The sequence below is a fragment of the Ursus arctos genome, chromosome X, assembly GCF_023065955.2.
Source record: "Ursus arctos isolate Adak ecotype North America chromosome X, UrsArc2.0, whole genome shotgun sequence".
NCBI classification, from domain to species: Eukaryota; Metazoa; Chordata; class Mammalia; order Carnivora; family Ursidae; genus Ursus; species Ursus arctos.
This window is the reverse complement of record NC_079873.1, coordinates 107,093,675-107,104,763: the sequence shown is the minus strand read 5'-3', so window position 1 is coordinate 107,104,763 and position 11,089 is coordinate 107,093,675.

Sequence of the window (11,089 nt, the reverse complement as noted above, 5' to 3'; positions counted from 1 at the left end):
TGTTTCCTGAGAGCACCACTGTGATGATTAATTTTGTGTCTCAACCTGACTAGGGCATGGTGCCCAGTTGTTTGGTCAAACACCGGTCTACATGTTTTGTGAAGGCATTTCTTTTAACGTGATTAACATTCAAGTCAGTAGACTTTGAGTAACGTGGATTACAAAGCAGATGAGCCTCCATCTATGGGAGGGCCTCACCCACTCAGTTGCAGGCCCGACGAGAAAAAGACTGAGGCCTCCCAGGGAGGAAGGACTTCCGCTCCAGACGGCCTTCAGTCTTGAGCTGCAATGGCAGCTCTTCGCGGGTCTCCAGCCTACAGGCCTGCCCTGCAGATTTCAGACTTGCGGCCCTTGAGTCCTTAAAATAAATCACAAATCTCTTTCTCTCTTTGTTTCTTGCTCTCTCTTTCCCTCCCTCTCTATGTATATGCGAGTATATATTCATACAAATACACGTACATGCTGACGTATAAAATATATATACACATACACACAAATGTACAGCCAAGTGACTTGCCGCGGTCACAAAACTCCTGTGCTGTAGCACTCAGCCCGGAGGCCCTAGCTCCCCGAGGCACCACCTCCACCCACGAAGACTGGGCAAACACTGCCCTCGAATGCCCTGCCGTGCCCATGGCAGACATCATGAGTCGATCTTCCTTTTCCTCAGACACTTTCTCAAGACGCATCCCAGGCAGCCTTCCGTGGCCAACAGGGCTTGCTGGGCCGGAAGGCCCCTGTTGGCCAGCCCTCTCTGAAGCGCGTCACCATGCTTTCTGAATTTGGTAGCAGCTGACGGTGTCCGCCTCTTTCTCCCACCTCTGCTGTCTTACCAGCCCCCTGAAGCTGGAGCTGACTGTGCCTTCTGGCCCCACCGGCCCCTGCCCGCCCCCCCTACTACCACTCGGGTGCTGATTCAAGCCTGCTCCGTCTCCCGCCGGGCTGCAGAGACCAGCCCTCCCTGCAAAACCTCACACCCGGGGACTGGAGCTGGAAATGAAGCGTCACTCCTAGAGCCCAGATCTGCCGGGCCACCCACAGCTGCGTCTAGCATGGGCCTGGCCAGGAGCGGGCCGGACCCTGTGTTGATGGGTTGAGAAAGGGGCCACGTGAGTGGACACCCCTAGGCACAGTGAGTTATTGCAAAGTCTCTCATTCCAGGGGCCTTTAGAAGAGCTGGCTGAGAAAAGGACAGGAAGAGTCACAGAGCTCGTCCTGTTAATCTCGAAGTTCCACATGCGAGCCTAGAGCTCATTCGCATGTTCGCCAAAGTGCTTGCAGAACCGACCAGCTCCGGAGACCACGCTCTGTCGACACTGGGCCGGCAGCCTCCGGAAGATGGAGCCCCCACGAGCCCTGCTCTGGCCATGGGAAGGCGGGCCCTCCCGTGGCCCATCGGCAAGGCCGCGGCACGCACGGCCGCAGCCCGGCAAGAGAAGGGACGGAATGAAAAGGCTCAAAGCTGCAGGCGAGTAGGACACGGTGACGGAGACCGAGACGGACACAGTCGGAGCCTTCCACGAGGAAATGTAGCAACAGAGGCTGGGCCCCTGTGCCCTTACCCCGCCTTGGAGCAGCCGTCCTGTCAGATCAGCGCAGGCCAGCTGGGCAGGCCGGGGTGCTGGCGACTCCAAAGCCGAGGCTCCCAACTCCCCGTGAGAAAACAGTACGTGGTTTGCCAAGGTCACTTTGATGAGGCCATCCACATGAACCAGAAGCCACATGACCCGTACAAGGGATGAAGAGACCGGGCACTAGTGTCGTCGGCATCACCACCAACCCCCAAGATGGCGCACCTGAGGTCAAGGGCTATCCACATGCAGGGTGATATTGCAGTAGTTCGCGTGGTCTGATCAAGTCCTAAAATCAACCCAGTGATAGAGGCAGTGTGTATCATCCTCTTTTACACACGAGGAGAGTGATGAAGGCTCAGAGAGGTTAATGCACTTATCTAAGGCCACACAGCTAGTCAGAGGTGGAGGCAGAATTCACACTCCAAAATCAGGGCCCGTTCACACCTGCCGCAGTTTCTCTCCCAAGCTCTCAGTGATCACAAAGTGAGGCAAGAGATAGTTTTCAGACGTTTGTGAGGCCCTGTGCTGAGTGCTGAAAAAGTAGTGGTAAATAGGATACCACAAAGTCCCTGTTCTCTGGATCCCATGTGCTAGTGGGGGAAATGGACAATGACCCACAAACAAGAACATAATTCAAGGTCACAAAATGGCGGACACAGGTTACCCTGCGGGTCATCCCCGCCACAGGCCAGACCCTGTGTCCGCACCCCCTCCACCGAAAAGCCTCCCCCAGGCCTGGTCCCCCACCCTGGAAGTGGCCCACAAGCTACAGACTGGCCCAGTAGCATGCGAGTCTTGGCACACTCGTGTGTGTGTGAGAGTTTAGTTTGAGACGAAACTCAACCAAGTCCAGTTTATAAAGAAGGAAGGAAAATAAATCCATGAAAAGTGTACTGTCAGTCACAATGGACACAGCTCCCGTGCAGAGAAGAGTTGGCCTTTCACAGGACTCAAGAGTATGACAGCTGGAAAGGATAGCCCCTGGTTGGGGAGACCCAGATCCAGGAAGGAGATTTGTCCCAGGTCACCCCATGGGTCCCTGTCAGGGTCAGGGTCAGGGCTCAAATTTCAGTACTGGGAGGGCAGAGATGGAAACACAATCCCTAACCTCCAGGTCCTCACAGCCTTGGCAAACAATGAAGAAATGTTCCAAATAATTGCCCCAGACTTTGACACTTGCCAAGTAATAATTCTATTAACTGGCTGCTATTTTTCAGAAGTATCCCCTAACTAGAGACCCTCTTCCCTCTTGTTTCCACTCTGGCACTGGTGGCCTGGGATGTGCAGAGTAATCGCTTCCAAGAGGGTCCCACCTTCTCCTCCACCTCATGGAGTTTGGGAAAAGAGGAGAAGATACCAGATGCAGCCCGGGTGTGGTATGGTCTCAGCTCACTGAGGGCTCCCAACACCCAGCACAAGGAGTTCTGCCTCTCCCCTCTCCCCCCATGGAAATGGGCCCAGAGAGGGTAAGTGGCTTGCACAAGGTCATCCAGCTGTCACATGGCAGAATGGGGTCAACTGATGTTCCAAGAAGACCCAAAAGAGAGGACCAGAGGACCAGAGATTGAGGGCTCCTCAGGAAATCTGGTTTGTTTGCCAAACCAGAAAATAGAAATTCGGAGACTGCATGTCTCCACTGAGTCCTGGAGACCTCCAATCAGATGGGAGAGCCTTGTGAGAGTCAGAGGAGGGAAACATGATGCGTTGGGACCTCAGAAGCCCCACATTCAAAAGGCCTGATGTGTCACCTATGCCTTTGCCAGTGTCACCTTCTCTGGCCCCCCAGAGTTAAATCTACTGCTGGTCTTCCCTGCAGCCCCAGGCCCACCGTGGGGCCTGGCCTGACCATACCAGGGCCAGGGCTTGCATCAGCACAGTCCATGTGCACAGGGCCTCCCCAAGCCAGGACATGGTGACCACTGGACGCACTCAGTAGGGCTTGGAATAAAGTCCCCCAAAGCCGGTGTGCCTGTGCAGGTGTTAGGGCGAGGGCGATAACCAGAAAGAGAAAAGGAGAACCTTCCTTTCAGTTGCTACTCCTAAGTGAGCAAATCCCTTCCTCTGAGACCTCCAACCACCAGGTAGGTCTAAGAGCCTATTTATCCTCTGTCTGAACATGTGGCATTTATTACCGCCCACCTTGGATCAGGACTTTTCGTGCCCAGCTTCAGCCCTGGCCACTCCGAGTTTCCGAGTTCCCTCAGCGCCGCTCGTTGCTACCCAACCTGAGTCACCCTTCCTGTGTAGGGTGGCCAGTCGGCAAATCAAAACCCAAGACGCCCAGTTAAGTTGGGATTTCCGATAAACAACAAATCTTTGTTTCAGTATGCCCCATGCGATATCTGGGACATACTTATAGAAAGCAATTATTCATTGTGCATCTGAAAGTCATATTTAACTGCGCGTCCTGGATTTTATCAGGCAGCCCTATTCCTGCAGCCCCGTTGGTGGCGGGCACCTGCTGCCAATACTGGTTGATGGAGAAAACAGTGTAATATCCTGTTTTGCAAAAGTATTTGGGGATAAATACTGCAGGCTGCCGCCGCAACATTTCTTCCTCTTGTGTCATTTTTGGAGGACGTTTTCACCATATAGAAAGCCTGCCTCTTGTGGGAGGCAAATGAGACCCAGTCCCAGAGGGGGAAAAATGAGTTAGAAAGCAGTTAGAAAACAACCCCAGGGGATCCGAGGCCCGCGCTTCATCTGCCGAGTCTTTTATTCTCGTTAATTCATAACAGTGTCTTTTAAATCCTGGACTAGAATTCGAGAACAGTCGGCGTGTGTGACAGTCATTACTCCTAGGAGACGCCCCCTCCGCCAGCTGGGCGCCCTCCGCGCGTTCCTGGTGCCACAGCGACCTCCAATGGTCACGCGGGGGACTGCACGCTGTCTGCAGCACCGGGCGAGGGACCAGAGCCCGGCCCCTGGACTGCGGAAGACGCGGCGTCCCTTGGCCACTCAGGGTCCCGGGCTGGGTGGGAGGACCTCCGCCCAAAGACACAAACCCAAGTGCGCCACGTGGAGACAAAGCTGTGCCCTGCTGCTATGAAGCTCCGACCAGTCCAGGGTTATATTTTATCCGGCATGCCAGTGTACCATCGCTGACCCAATTTCACAGATGTTCTCTTCAAACCGGACTGGGCTTTGTGAATAGTTTTAACTATCAAGCTGCGGTGATGGAAACGTCAAAAAAAAAATCCTTTAAATGGGTGAGGGGCAGTTGGGCTCTGAATTGATTCTTACTCTGCCAGTTGGTTATACTTAAATAGAGAGCTGGGGGATGTGGGCGAGGTAAAAGGACTGGAATTAAGACCCCCCACTCACACCCGTTGCTTCTTACCTCCAACTAGCAACAGTCTCGCTTCATTTCCAAGAAACGGCGGCACTACCGATCGGTTATTGAAAACACACACGACTCCCATAACCTTGTTCATTTTCATATATGTAGCTCGGAGCAAGAGGTTCTCTGCCTTTGATTTGAAAGGAATACGAAGAATAAAGGGAAATGAAAAATATGGCCCCAGAGAGGCCGGTGCTTGATCCTTCCACGCACACATACACACACACCTTGGTGCCTTGCAGGTACGCACAAAGGCAATTTTCCAAACGGGTGGGCACCAGCCTTTCCTCTTTCACAAGTTGGTCTTCTGGCAGCTTCACAGCTTTCGGTTGGCTCATTTGCACAAATCATCTCAGCTGAAATCTCCCTCCTCGGTGGGGACACCTACGGAGAGGAATGCTGCCCGGGGAAGCAGCTCTTGCAGGGGGGCCGTGGAGAACCGGACAGGGAGGCAGCCACAGAATAGACTTCGTACATCGCGTCTGAGGTCTGCTCCACTGGGCTACTGTGAATTCTTGGCTGAGTGGCTTCCCTCCTCTGGGCTTCAGCTCCCCTCCTGGAATGAGGAGCTGCATGGTGAGCCTCTGGACTGTGAGTCTGATTCTAGCTACGAGGCCTCTGGTCAAACACTTCAAAAGAATTCTTTTCATTCATTTATTCACTCAGTCATTCAGCAAACACATGAGTACCTAAAACGTACCACACACTGGGTTAGAGGCTTAGCATAGAGAAATTAATAAGGAATGCCCGCTTCTAGGATGAGGTCATTGCAAAGCGATAGAAGTATTAGAGGAGAGGTATAAACCCAGTGCGGGATGCCTTTGACGGTAATGTAAATCTGTGCAACCTCTTTGGAGGCCCGTTTGGCCCCAGCTGCCGGATTGCCAGATGCACACACCACATGAGTTAGGAAGCCCAGTTGCCTGACTGACTCTAGTTATCTTAAGCAGAAAATGCTCCATTTTTTGTTTTTTTAAGAAAAAGCTATTGAGTCCCAGGGAACCCAAGGGAAGGCTGAAGGCCTCAGTCTTAGGTCCAGGTAGGGACACAGGTGACCAGGCAGCCGCCGTGACCACAGTTGAAATCACACCGTAAAAACTGGCGACACCAGTACCAGTGCCATGGCCACTGCCGGACCCTGGCAAGCCACCACTCACCTGCCATTAACTGCAGAGCCTGGGCGCTGTGCCATGCCACCACCGCTTCCTACCACAAAGATGGAGTCGCCGCTGTTCCCGCTTTCCAGAGTCGAGGAGGAAGGGGTCTGCTTAGCTGGGTCAAGGTCACATGCCCACGTTCTAGCCACGAGGGAGCCACAGGAAAAGCAGACATCCAGCATTTTGTGCCTCTACGGTAGCGAGTGGACTCTACCTCCCACCCAAAGTAATAGCACGGGCAATGCCCCATGCAGACGAAGACAGGTATGAGGCCGGTGGCCGAAATCGTGACGAGTGTCCTCTGCACACACCTTTGACCTGGAAATTCCAGTTCTGCAATTCCCACGCCTGCAGAGATACGGTAATGCTCACACAAGTGCCCACAGATGATTGCACAGTGGTGTTCTCTGCTGAGAAACGAAACTTGAAACACCCAAAGAGCGTTAGAGGCTTAGGGGAGTTCTGGACAACAATGCTGCCATTGTAAAGATTGCACTCACTCATTCCGCGAGCATTTGTTGCGGATGCCTTTGGGAAGGCAGGGGAGGAGTTGGGACAAGGAGTTGTGGCTGGTCGGCAGGGGCCAGACCCTGGAGGGACTACATATACAGAGGCCAGGTGAAAGCATTTTCTGCTTGTCCTCATTTCAGTGGGAAGCCATTGAAATATTTGAGGGTGGGGGAGGTGCAAGCTGTGGGCGGTAAAGCCATCAAATCTGTGTTTTTCCAAGATCATCTTTTCAAAGAACCCCGTGAACTGGATTGTAGCACAGTGGGAGTGGAGACCACTCAGGAAGCGGTCGCATGTCCAAGTAACAGGGGATGGGGGCACAGAATGGTGCCGGTAGAGATAGAGACCTGGGCGGGTCCGGGATCTACTCACAGGGGTAAAATCCACATGGTCTGCGGGTGGATGTCTATGCCCCGTGGTGTTGTGAAGGACAAGGCTGGGCAAAGCAGCAGTCTCGGTCTTAACCTTGGTAGAAATACTCGCGTTTACTAGCTGTCGGGGAAGAGGAAGGAAACTCTGTGGATTCTGCTTTTGTCCTCCAGGAAACTGTCATATGCTCACAAGGAAATGCTTCAGATTTGGGTGTCGTAGAAAGTTGGAGTTGAGAAAGCCCTTAGAAATTATGCAGCATGAAAAACAGGTTGTAAAATAGAAAAACAAACAGGATGTAGAATAGGGTCCAATTGTTTAATATATTCTGCTTAGGAAGGGCTACGCCAAGTAACAGTGCTGGTGGAGTATTGCCTTTGCTTTTGTACATTTTTCTAATTTTTCTGTGATGAATATGTAAAACACTTTTGCAATAACAGAGAATCCAATATAATTTTTGAAAAGAAATTATCTAGTACATAGAACTCCTCTTCTCTAGGGGGAGCAAACTGAGACGGGAGAGTCTCTCTGGACAGGGAGAAAGAAGAAGTCCGACATTACTAGAGAAGTGTTTTGTTGTTGTTGTTGTAAATTCCTCATCTTGATTTGAAAGCTCCTTGCCCTCTTTAAAGATTTTCAAAGGGCGCCTGGGTGGCTCAGTCAGGGAAGTGTCTGACTCTTGGTTTTGGCTCAGGTCGTGCTCTCTGGGTCGTGGGATCATGTCAGGCTCCGTGCTCAATGCAGAGTCTGCTTGGGATTCTCTCTCCCTCTGCCCCTCCCCCTGCTCACTTACTCACACGTGCTCTCTCTCTCCTTCTGAAATGAATGAATAAAACCCTTTAAAAAAAGATGTTCAAGTCTAAATGCAAAGGGCCACTCACCTTGTGCAGTCGGCAAGTTATTCTAATAATTGAGTGCGTGCTCTCCAAATCATCAATGGCTCAGAAACAGAAGGGGTCTTCGTGGTTAGCTCTGCTCTGGCAAATGGGTGCCTGTGTCTGGATCAGGGTTTCTGAGCCTTGGTACCAGGGCCACTTGGGGCCAGACGGCTCTCTGTCGTGGGGGCTGCCCTGAGCATGCCTGCTGTCATTTCTGGCCTCTCCCCTACTTGACTCCAGTAGCCGCCCCCTCCCAGTCACAACAACCCAAGATGAGTCTGGACATCGCCAAATGTGCCCTGAGGGCAGAATGGCCCCCCGCCCCCACGGAGAACCAGCGGCCTAGGCGATGCTTACGTACCTCAGGTGACAGAGCTCACCCTGCGTGGGAGCGGCCCTTCCCACCACAAGCTCCTGTTCAAAAGCGCACCCTTCCACCGAGTGGCTGCCCACCTCCCTGCAGCACCCGCTGCCCTGCTGCTTCTCCCCTGCGGGCCGTGCCAGCTTATCCGATGGCTCTGGCCTAGGATGGTTCTGCAGAGATCTCAAGGCTGTGCCCTGCTTATTGCCCCCAGCCCTACTCCCAAGTCTTCTCTCTTCCAAGTCGAACATGCCTCTTTCAGCTATTCCTCATCTGTTCCTCATCTGACACAGAGCAGCCGGCAATCTCCCTCCTCCTGGATTCCCGGGTGTAGCCAGACATCGCTTTCACGCCTGGCACCTACATCACACAAAGTCCCACACTGAGCTGCTGACCAAAATGTGGAAGGTTCGCGCACATGACACGGCTCCCTTGGGTCACCCCTCCTTAGCACTTTGGTCCTGGGGCCCAGTTGTTAGGCCTACGTGCTTGCCTTTGAGGACAGAGAGCTGGCTGGGGATGGGATGGAATAGAAAATGACTTGTCATTGCATACCTGTGCATGCCTGCTAAACTCCATACCAAGGAACTTGGGGTATTGCCTCGTCGCAGTAAGTCAACAAATGAATCCACTGGACATAATTCACCCGCTTAGATTCGCCCAATCCTCCCCACCTGTCCTGATCCATTTGGAAATTTATGATGTCTTCCAGTGTTCTCACTTTCTTCCCCAAATACGATAAGCACGCCTTCCAAATCTTCACTCAAAGCCATTGATGAGGAAAGGTGGAAAGGACAAGCCGGGGTTTGTTAAGGCACTTTTTTTTTTTTTAAAGATTTTTATTTACTTATTTATTTGACAGAGATAGAGACAGCCAGCGAGAGAGGGAACACAGCAGGGGGAGTGGGAGAGGAAGAAGCAGGCTCACAGCGGAGGAGCCTGATGTGGGGCTCGATCCCATAACGCCGGGATCACGCCCTGAGCCAAAGGCAGACGCTTAACTGCTGTGCCACCCAGGCGCCCCTGTTAAGGCACTTTTAAGTCAAAGGCACTAAGTGGGCACTTTTCCAGTTGGCACCCCACGAACCCACCCATTTCCCTCAAGAAGACAAGTCTGCCTTCCTTTAAGTGGTTTCCCTAAATAGGGGTCCACCTGACTGGTCACCCCACTTCCTCCTCCTTTCTGGGGAGTCTCTAACTGCAGGGCAAGCTGAGGGAAATAGCAGTGTCCGGAAAGGTGCTTCTACACTCAAGGGCAACTTACTGCCTGCCGCCAGTAATTCAGCTCCTTTGGAACAAGCCCTCCACCATGCCTGGCCTGGCCTCACACTGGTGGGAGCAGGTCGGGGACTGCGAGGGGGCAAAACTGCACATCGGTAGGGAGGTATGCTAACCGGCTTCACTTACTTTCAGGCAGCATCAAGCAGTCCCAAAACAGCAGCAAGAATTGTACACACAATGATAATGGCAAATTTAATATGATTTATTCATACAATAACTCATGCTGCACTTAACACAAATACAAGGATACCTTTTTCAATAGTGTGGAAGAGATGAATTCATAAAACCTGTTAAGTAAATAATGAGTTTTGAATATAAATCACCTGCAAAGGTTCTTTCCAAAGCACACCCGAAACGACGATAAATTAGGGCAAGGGTTTTGTAAATGTCAGCCTCAGTCCTGCTCTAAACCGTCTTACTCACATAAATCACAGTCCCTGACTTTTACAGACAGGAAAACACAAAAGCGGTTAACCCCTGGCCTTTACTCCTCTTTCTGCCCACCTCCTAAGTCTGGCTTCCTAGCAGGTGCCAAATACACTGGACATCAAGCCTTTGTTCCCCACCGCCGGCGGGACCCCGCTCCTTCTGCCTGGGCTGTGCCACATCACCCTCTGTGTGCACCTGCAGCTGGCCTCCCAGACACCTCCCCCAGAGCCAACCCAAGAAACGTTTGTTTTCTCCAGCCTGGAATCACCCCCATCAGAGGCCTAGGACCATTGTCCGGAATCCAGAGATCACCACCAGTGGTGGCCAGTAATCCTGGGGGGGACAACAGCCCCCAAGCAAAGCCCTTGAGGACTCTCCACATCAGACTGCCTGGATTTCAGCAGACACTCGAGAGGAAAGCAGCATCTGCCCCGCCGGGGCAGTGAGTGGACGGGACACCAGCAGGAGCTTCAGAAGCACGTGGGAGGGAAGTGCCAAGAGCAGTGAAGGCTCTTACCCATCACGGCAACATTGTAGGTGATCCAAGGGCACCGAGTAGTGACAACCCTCTCGGCTTCAAGTTCTCGTGTGTAGGGGAGACTGCCCGGGAGAGGTAAGGGGACATGGAGTGCACTGGAACGGGAGGGGGCTGGGCTGATAGCAGGCTCAAACACGATGGGTTATACCACCAGCCAAAAGATATACTGGGCGGAGCTAAAGGGGGCAGCTGGGTTCTAGTTCAACGCCCGATCCCGGGCCAGAAATCATGAGACCCTTCAAAGGAGCTGTAGTGTGCAGGCTGGACTTGGGCAAGGAGAAGGTGCTGAGCTTCATCTGGGAATTGATACCCAAACCCCCTAACATGGTGAGGCCTGACACTGTCCCCATTAACCATTAACTCCCCAGGCCCCCCCACCCCGGCCCCTGGTAACCACCATTCTACTTTCTGTTCCTATGAATTTGACCACTCTAGGAACCTCACAGAAGTGGAGTCTTACAGTATTCATCAGTTTCTGTCTGGTTTCTTTTACTTAAGGGTAGTGTCTTCAAGGGCCATTCACGTTGTAGCATATGTCCGAGTTTCCTTCTTTTTGAAGACTGAATAATGCTCCATTGTACGAATAGACTACATGTTGTCTCTCCATTCAGCCCCTGATGGACACCTGGGTTGTTTCTGCCTTTTGGCTATT